The sequence below is a fragment of the Oncorhynchus kisutch genome, linkage group LG13 (genome assembly GCF_002021735.2).
Source record: "Oncorhynchus kisutch isolate 150728-3 linkage group LG13, Okis_V2, whole genome shotgun sequence".
NCBI classification, from domain to species: domain Eukaryota; kingdom Metazoa; phylum Chordata; class Actinopteri; order Salmoniformes; family Salmonidae; genus Oncorhynchus; species Oncorhynchus kisutch.
In genome coordinates, this window is record NC_034186.2 from 54,666,208 (window position 1) to 54,675,812 (window position 9,605).

Sequence of the window (9,605 nt, forward strand, 5' to 3'; positions counted from 1 at the left end):
AACTGTCAAGAGTTATATTAAATCACGGCATATTTGAATGCCACTGGTTTCTAGATACTGTATGTCTGTACAAAGGCTTACATTTAAAATAAAATATGTTGTGATTTTAACCTACACACAGTCCAATTAAAATAATAAATAATGTAGTGAGGGTTTTAAATAAAACCACCATCAAATGTTATATTAATTGTGACACAAGCATACTATAGATACACAGTGCCTTCAGAAAGTATTCACACTGCTTCACTTTTTTTGAAACAATTTGTTGTTTTACAAAGTAGGAATAAAATGGATTTAATTGTAATTTTTTGTCGATGATCTGTACTCTGTAATGTCAAAGTGAAAGACAAATGATAAAATTGGTTAATTTGTATTTATTTTAAACACACTAATATTCAGTATCTTGATTAGATAAGTATTCAACCCCATGAGTCAAAACATGTTAGAATCACCTTTGGCACATTTCAAGCTCTGTCAAGTTTGTTGTTGATCATTGCTAAACAGCCATGTTTCATCTCTTGCCATAGATTTTCAATCCAATTGAAGACAAACCTGTAACTAGGCCACTAGAACTAGAACTTTCTGCTGAAAGGTACATTTGTTTCCCAGTATCTGTTGGAAAATCCTCTAGGATTTTGCCTGTGCTTAGCTCTAATCCGTTTCTTTTTATCGTAAAAAACTCCCGATGGCAAGCATACCCATAACATGATGGGGCACCACCATGCTTGAAAATATGAAGAGTGGTACTCAGCAGAGGTGGGACCAAGTCACTATTTTTTGAGTCACAAGCAAGTCTCAAGTCACAAGGTCCGAGTTGCAAGTGGAGTCCCAAGTAGAAAGGCTCGAGTCTCGAGTCACGTCCAACTTGTGTATTCTAAGAGCAAGTCAAGTCGAGTAGTCACAAGTTTTTTCATGTCAAATCTCAAGTCAAGTAAAACAAATCTATACATGCAATGACTTGTTCAACTACAGATATTTGCCTATTTATTGAGTCTACCAGGCAGCCCTTTTCATTATTTCGAATTTTGTCGTTGTAAAATAGGCACCTTGTAGCAGTCTTAAGGGAATGAAATCAGCAGAAGGCAAGGCAGGTTGCCGTGCTCAAAGTGTAGATTTATTTACAGGTCCTAGTGATCCAATAGTGAAAGTGCCTTATCATACAAAATATACAATCAGATTGACCAAATACACAACGGCAATAGCCCAAAAGACCATAGGACCATACAATTAACCAATTTGCAATTACAATCCATAAACTTGGTTCTACGATGTAAATGGCAATTTCCACATCCATTGTTACATAGGTACATTTGTGTTAATGAGACTTAATGATTATTGATGACATATTCATCTAAACATGTGAAAGCAACAGCACACATTTCAACAAGAGAACAAAGTGCTCTCCACTGGGGGAGTTTGGAGAGGACAAGCAGAAAGACGCGCCTATGGTGCATATTCTCTGCAGTAGACTAATAATACACTTTAACAACACATTTCAAATACAAGCTTCATAAGTAAATGATCCATTTCATGCAATTTTGACTTCATGAAAGACCAGTAGGAGAAAACTGAGGATGGACAAACAATATTGTAGTTACTCCACAATACTAACCTAATTGACACAGTGAAAAGAAGGAAACTTGTACAGAATAAAAACATGAATACTGTTTGCAATAAGGCACTAAACTAAAACTTAATGCCCAATTACTGGTGAGCTTGCAAAGTAAACTGTTAATTCTCGTGATCACCAAACAATTTTTGCACCTGCATATTTATTTATTATGGCAATCCTCTCTCCCTACAATTTGACGTTTGCGCTGCACCTGATCACATGGCTGTACAGCAAATCAGCAATCTGTTCGCTAGCTCACCCGACCTGTGTCAATTGACAGTTCGCTGGTCCAATCAGAAGGCAGAGTGTGCGTTTCACTAGCCAATCTGTTGCATGTTTTTTTGCAAGGGAGATGCTGCGGCTACTGTCTCTGGCTGTGTGGACATGACAAAACCTGGCCAGATCATTTCAAGTCATCAGTCTCAAGTCAAAGTCGAATATCGAGTCTTAAAGCTCCAAGTCCAAGTCAAGCCTCAAGTTATTTAATTTCCTTTCAAGTCAAGTCTCAAGTGATCAAATGTGTGACTCATGTGACTTGAGTCCACAACTCTGCTACTTGGTGATGTGTTGGACTTGCCCCAATCACAAGGCTTTGTATTCAATACATAAAGTTAATTTCTTTACCACATTTGTTGCAGTTTTACTTTAGTTTTACTTTAGTGCCTTCTCCACCTGCATTGCTTGCTGTTTGGGGTTTTAGGCTGGGTTTCTGTACAGCACTTTGAGATATCAGCTGATGTACGAAGGGCTATATAAATAAATTTGATTTGATTTGATTTGATTTATTGCAAACAGGATGCATATTTTGGAATATTTGTATTCTGTACAAGCATCCTTCTTTTCACTCTGTCAATTAGGTTAGTATTGTGGAGCAACTACAATGTTGTTTCTCCTATCACAGCCATTAAACTCTGTAACTGTTTTAAATTCACCATGTTGAAATCCATGAACGTTTTTCTTCCTCTCCGGCAACTGAGTTAGGAAGGACGTCTATAGTGACTGGTTGTATTAATTCATCATCCAAAGTGTAATTAAAAACTTCACCATGCTCAAAGGGACATTCCATGTCTGCTTTTTTTTACCCATCTACCAATAGGTGCCCTTCTTTGCGAGGCATTGGGAATCCTTCCTGGACTTTGTGGTTGAATCTGTGTTCGAAATTCGAAGCTTGACAGAGTCCATCCAATTTACTTTGTGACTTGTTTAAGCACATTTTTACTCCTGAACTTATTTAGGTTTGTCATAACACAAGGGTTGAATACTTATTGACTAAAGACATTTTTGCTTTTCATTTTTTATTAACTTGTAAAATTGTCAAAAAACATAATTCCACTTTGACATCATGGGGTATTGCGTGTAGGCCAGGGACAAAAACATTTCAGTTGAATACTTTCAGAAGGCACTGTACTATGTGAAAATATGGAAGCATTCAATGCCAGTAACATAACCTTATATTTATTGTTGTGAAGTTAACCTAAGCAACATTATTCTCTATCATCTTTAAGCAACCATGGCAACACTCCTTGTTGAACTTAATCAGCCTGAGATAAGCAGGTAATGGAAACAAAATAACGAAAACAAATGTTTAACTAAATGTTTTCAGAAAAAAAGAACAACAAGCGCTTACCCGTGTGTAGTGTTGAGCAACAGTCTGAGGATGAAACTGTCTGTATCAGCTGCGGATGATGTGTAGAGCCTCTCTCTCTCTGTCTCGCCGCTCTCCTTTTCTCCCAGTGTCACTACCCTCTGTTCTTCCTAGTGACAGCACAGGAGAGGCAACCTATTAAGTGGAAACTCTCACCTGCACACCCACTCAATTACTAGTCACAACTAGCAGAGAGGAGGAGACTACAGGCAGAGAGCTGAGTGGGAGGGTTAAAACTACCATGCAAGCGCCCAGAGATCAAATTAGGGTAAACTTCCAGCTCGCTAACTCAATCCACACCTATAATCTCAGGAACCAGGACCAAATCTTGAGTGCGCTGGTCAGTTGACAGATGGTCATGTGAGACTAATTAATAGAATTATGTTATCAGACACATTAATGAAAAAACGTCATTGGAGCAAAGTGGTACAACAGGTCATAGTCACATCATTAACATCTGCAACCCAAAACTATCGGATAAATATTATACATCACCTCTCTTTATTTACCTATCACCTCATTTTCCTTTTCTTGTCCAAACAAAATGGTTCTACAGTCTCCTACAACTTTGCTGCCTCATGGGTTTATTGTGAGATAATTCCTATGCCAGGGAGGTGATTTTGGGGAACATTCTGGTTTCTGTTCAACACAATGTGAAATCCCCCCCCCCCTGTCAGGAATAAACCCCCTTGACAACAATTACCTCTTTGTGGCATTGTGGCTCTTGGAATGTGGAATACCTAACCTGGGAACCACACAAAGGCACCTGGGCCACTCAGGTGACAAAAAATCCCTCCTTCTAATAAACCTGACCGTTTTATGAGAAGAAGAACCCCCTAAAAGAAAAGACGCACAAAGGCTGGCATAGCTTTTAGTTCTCTTATGGAATTGTACACACTACATAATTCTTTGGATACACAATACATCCAAAGATAATTATTTGCATACACACTACAACCAAATATAATTCTTTACACAAATCCATTCCATGTTAGTTTTCATGGTCAAAGCTATAGTTGGCACAAAGCTATTACTCATGAAAGTGTCTATCGTAGTGAAATTGTAAGAATTTAAAATATTAAGTTACCTACTGTATTTGTATTTCAAATGCATTATTTCACATTAGTTTAAACTTATTTTATAATTGAAAAACGTCAAGTAAAATCCCCCCACCAACCTACCGAAACTACAAGGATATGTGACATAAACATACTTTACAAGTGATTCCATCACACCAGATGTGTTGTTTTCTTTACTTTTGTTTTACCTTTGTTATATATGTTTCCTTTACATTTGTTATATGTTTGTTATATATGTTTATGTCACGCTCTGGCCTTAGTATTCTGTGTTTTCTTTATTATGTTGGTTAGGCCAGGGTGTGACATGGGTGATTTATGTGTCTTGTTTTGTCTAGGGGTTTTGTAGTCTATGGGGTTGTGTTCAGTTGAGTGTTCTAGGTAAGTCTATGGTTGCCTGGAGTGGTTCTCAATCAGAGGCAGGTGTTTATCGTTGTCTCTGATTGGGAACCATATTTAGGCAGCCATATTCTTTAGGTATCTTGTGGGTGATTGTTCCTGTCTCTGTGTTTTGCAACAGTTAGGACTGTTTCAGTTTTTCCACGTTTTCTTATTTTGTATAGTGTTCACGTTTTCATCTTTCATTAAAGATGTTTATAAATAACCACGCTGCATTTTGGTCCTCCTCTCCTTCCCAGGAAGAAAACCGTTACAGTTTCCTTTACATTTGTTATATGTTTGTTATATGTTTCCTTTACATATGTTATATGTTCGTTATATATGTTTCCTTTACATTTGTTACAGTGCCTTGCGAAAGTATTCGGCCCCCTTGAACTTTGCGACCTTTTACCATTTTTTTGTGAAGAATCAACAACAAGTGGGACACAATCATGAAGTGGAACGACATTTATTGGATATTTCAAACTTTTTTAACAAATCAAAAACTGAAAAATTGGGCGTGCAAAATTATTCAGCCCCTTTACTTTCAGTGCAGCAAACTCTCTCCAGAAGTTCAGTGAGGATCTCTGAATGATCCAATGTTGACCTAAATGACTAATGATGATAAATACAATCCACCTGTGTGTAATCAAGTCTCCGTATAAATGCACCTGCACTGTGATAGTCTCAGAGGTCCGTTAAAAGCGCAGAGAGCATCATGAAGAACAAGGAACACACCAGGCAGGTCCGAGATACTGTTGTGAAGAAGTTTAAAGCCGGATTTGGATACAAAAAGATTTCCCAAGCTTTAAACATCCCAAGGAGCACTGTGCAAGCGATAATATTGAAATGGAAGGAGTATCAGAACACTGCAAATCTACCAAGACCTGGCCGTCCCTCTAAACTTTCAGCTCATATAAGACTGATCAGAGATGCAGCCAAGAGGCCCATGATCACTCTGGATGAACTGCAGAGATCTACAGCTGAGGTGGGAGACTCTGTCCATAGGACAACAATCAGTCGTATATTGCACAAATCTGGCCTTTATGGAAGAGTGGCAAGAAGAAAGCCATTTCTTAAAGATATGCATAAAAAGTGTCGTTTAAAGTTTGCCACAAGCCACCTGGGAGACACACCAAACATGTGGAAGAAGGTGCTCTGGTCAGATGAAAACAAAATTGAACTTTTTGGCAACAATGCAAAACGTTATGTTTGGCGTAAAAGCAACACAGCTCATCACCCTGTACACACCATCCCCACTGTCAAACATGGTGGTGGCAGCATCATGGTTTGGGCCTGCTTTTCTTCAGCAGGGACAGGGAAGATGGTTAAAATTGATGGGAAGATGGATGGAGCCAAATACAGGACCATTCTGGAAGAAAACCTGATGGAGTCTGCAAAAGACCTGAGACTGGGACGGAGATTTGTCTTCCAACAAGACAATGATCCAAAACATAAAGCAAAATCTACAATGGAATGGTTCAAAAATAAACATATCCAGGTGTTAGAATGGCCAAGTCAAAGTCCAGACCTGAATCCAATCGAGAATCTGTGGAAAGAACTGAAAACTGCTGTTCACAAATGCTCTCCATCCAACCTCACTGAGCTCGAGCTGTTTTGCAAGGAGGAATGGGAAAAAATGTCAGTCTCTCGATGTGCAAAACTGATAGAGACATACCCCAAGCGACTTACAGCTGTAATCGCAGCAAAAGGTGGCGCTACAAAGTATTAACTTAAGGGGGCTGAATAATTTTGCCGCCCAATTTTTCAGTTTTTGATTTGTTAAAAAAGTTTGAAATATCCAATAAATGTCGTTCCACTTCATGATTGTGTCCCACTTGTTGTTGATTCTTCACAAAAAAATACAGTTTTATATCTTTATGTTTGAAGCCTGAAATGTGGCAAAAGGTCGCAAAGTTCAAGGGGGCCGAATACTTTCGCAAGGCACTGTATATGTTTGTTATATATGTTTCCTTTACATTTGTTATATGTTTGTTTTATATGTTTTCTTTACATTTGTTATATGTTTCTTATATGTTTCCTTTACATTTGTTATGTTTGTTATGTTTCCTTTACATTTGTTATATGTTTGTTGTATATATTTCCTTTACATTTGTTATGTTTGTTTTATATGTTTCCAATTACATTTGTTATATGTTTGTTTTATATGTTTGTTTTATATGTTTGTTTTATGTTTTCTTTACATTTGTTATATGTTTCTTATATGTTTCCTTTACATTTGTTATGTTTGTTTTATATGTTTCCTTTACATTTGTTATATGTTTGTTTTATATGTTTCCTTTACATTTGTTATATGTTTCTTATATGTTTCCTTTACATTTGTTATATGTTTGTTTTATATGTTTCCTTTACATTTGTTATATGTTTGTTTTATATGTTTCCTGTACATTTTGTCCCAACTGGCATTTTCATATGTTATCACCAAGTATCATCATGCAAAATGTTTCCTCGGTGTAAAAGACAACAATAATAAGAGTTTGCCAACAAGCGAATAGCCAGATGAGGTCGGCATACACTATATTGTGCTTCAGCACATCCTCCCATTTGTCCAGCTATTGACAGAAAAGGACATGCCTTGGAAAATAGTAGTTGAGTGCTCCTTTTCATTTTTATTTCACAGTTATTTCTTTAATATATATTTTTTATTTATATTTATTTTACCCCCTTATTCTCCCCAATTTCGTGGTATCCAATTGTTAGTAGCTACTATCTTGTCTCATCGCTACAACTCCCGTACGGGCTCGGGAGAGACGAAGTGTAATGCTCCGGGTGTCGTGGGTGTGGAGTCAGACGCAGGAGACAGAGAGTGCAATGCTGTGCTCTTTAATTGCACCAACGCACCACAGGGTGCTCACAATAATAACGGCCCCAAACACGTGGAATGAAAAATGTACAACTGAAAATTCACGACCAGGAACAAACACGTTCCTCTACTACAGAGCCGAAGGTTACAATAATTAATCCCGCACAACAAACAGGCGGGCCGGGCCGGCTGTCTAAAGAAGCCCAACTAATCATCACAAACAGGTGCTACCAATAAACATACAAGGAGAGGGAGGAAAGACAATCAGTGGCAGCTAATAGGCCGGTGACGACGACCGCCGAGCGCCACCCGACCGGGAAGGGAAGCCACCGGTCGGACTCGTGACTCGAAGGTTGAAGGTCATGCATCCTCCGATACACAACCCAATCAAGCCGCACTGCTTCTTAACACAGCACGCATCCAACCCGGAAGCCAGCCGTACCAATGTGTTGGAGGAAACACTGTGCACCTGGCAGCCTTGGTTAGCGTGCACTGCACCCGGCCCGCCACAGGAGTCGCTGGTGCGTGATATCCCTACCGGCCAAACCCTCCCTAACCTGGATGACGCCATGCTAATTGTGCGTCGCCAGTTACAACAGAGCCTGGACGCGAACCCAGAGTCTCTGGTGGCACAGCTGGCGCTGCAGTACAGCACCCTTAACCACTGTGCCACCTGGGAGGCCCCTATTTCACCTTTATTTAATCAGGTAGGCCAGGTGAGAACAACTGGCCTACCTTCCTTGCAGTTACTGTATATGACCTGCATACATTATACCTTAGTGGTGAGTGTGTGAGAGTTACAATTATATGACCATTCAAAAACAGTCACCCTCCCAGATAATACCTACAGGCTCACATTTCATTTGAATGATGTGTTTTTACTTTGAATCCAGCCAATTCTTCTCCACAATGGAGAGAAGAACAGGAAACCAGGAGAAAATAATGCTGTCATGCTCGATGCCCCAAAAGTATGACGAGTGATGAAAGTTGACATGGGCTGAATTTACAGGCCACTTGTAAATAAATCTCTTGTTCCAAGTAATGAAAGCATGATTTACTTACAGTGGGGACTTATTGTAAATAATGTTCAGGTAATGAATGCGTATGAAACAGGTAAAACCAGTCACCACTCGGAAAGCAGTGTTATCCGTCACTAAATAATATTTCTCCACAACAGCAACCCAGCAATAATTTGGCTACACCATTAGTAACGGTAATGACCTGTGACCTATCTCTTTTTCCAGGCGAGACCTGTTCAATGCAAAACCAGTTTGAGCTATTCAAGGGAGACAAGTTTACATGTTTGTGTTTACTGGTTTTCCTAGCAGTCATTGATAACGGAAGCAAAGTGAAAAAATAAAGTATGATGGTCAGTGTCAATATGTTTGTCGGACAAAATGTGCATAATTTCTAATGCAGATGGGTGAAAGTAGTATACAGTATATTTTATTATCTAATACTTTTCTAATGTTACACAGTAGCCATTCAAATCAGCAGTGTATACAGTATCCGGTGCCTATGAAATGTACTGTATTGTAAATACTGTATGTGTAAGTGGTGTTGTACATACAGAGGAAGTGTAAAAACATACAAAAGATCACACGTAGATAGCAGGGATGAAGAACATTATATCAGAATTCCTATCACTTTAATTTCTCCTTGACGGATAGAAAATGTGACCATCGAACTGAGATTCAATCATATTGCAAAGTCAAGTGAAAATGGGAATGTTGCCGAAACTATAAAGTGTGTATTGTAATATTTTTTATTATGATTGGGTATTATCGCTCATGTAAAAGTGCCACAATATCACAATTCACTCTTCAGATGCAAACAAATTAGGATGGAAAACAGATATATCCTGCACAAGGTAAGCAAAATGACAATATGTTGAATCAAAGAAAACAGCTAGTTTTGCATGGCCTTTCAGAGCCATGACCATTCATTTATTTATTGCATAAACAAAGACCATCAATGCAAAATGATATGCAAACAAAGGGCTGTGTTTGAAAGTGACAGGATGTCTGTGTTTAAAGCGAACACATGCCGTTGTCCTTTGGGTCATTATTT

General features: G+C 38.6%; 1 protein-coding gene across 1 annotated transcript in view; it reads right to left on the reverse strand.

Moving 5' to 3' along the window:
* The window catches only part of LOC116353095 (serine-rich adhesin for platelets), a 29,021-nt gene extending 25,583 nt beyond the window's left edge, over positions 1–3,438 (reverse strand). The window contains exon 1 of the mRNA XM_031786583.1: positions 3,240–3,438. The gene's annotated coding sequence lies outside the window, so the exon portion shown is untranslated. The remainder of the gene's footprint in view (positions 1–3,239) is intronic.
* Positions 3,439–9,605: the final 6,167 nt, after the last annotated feature.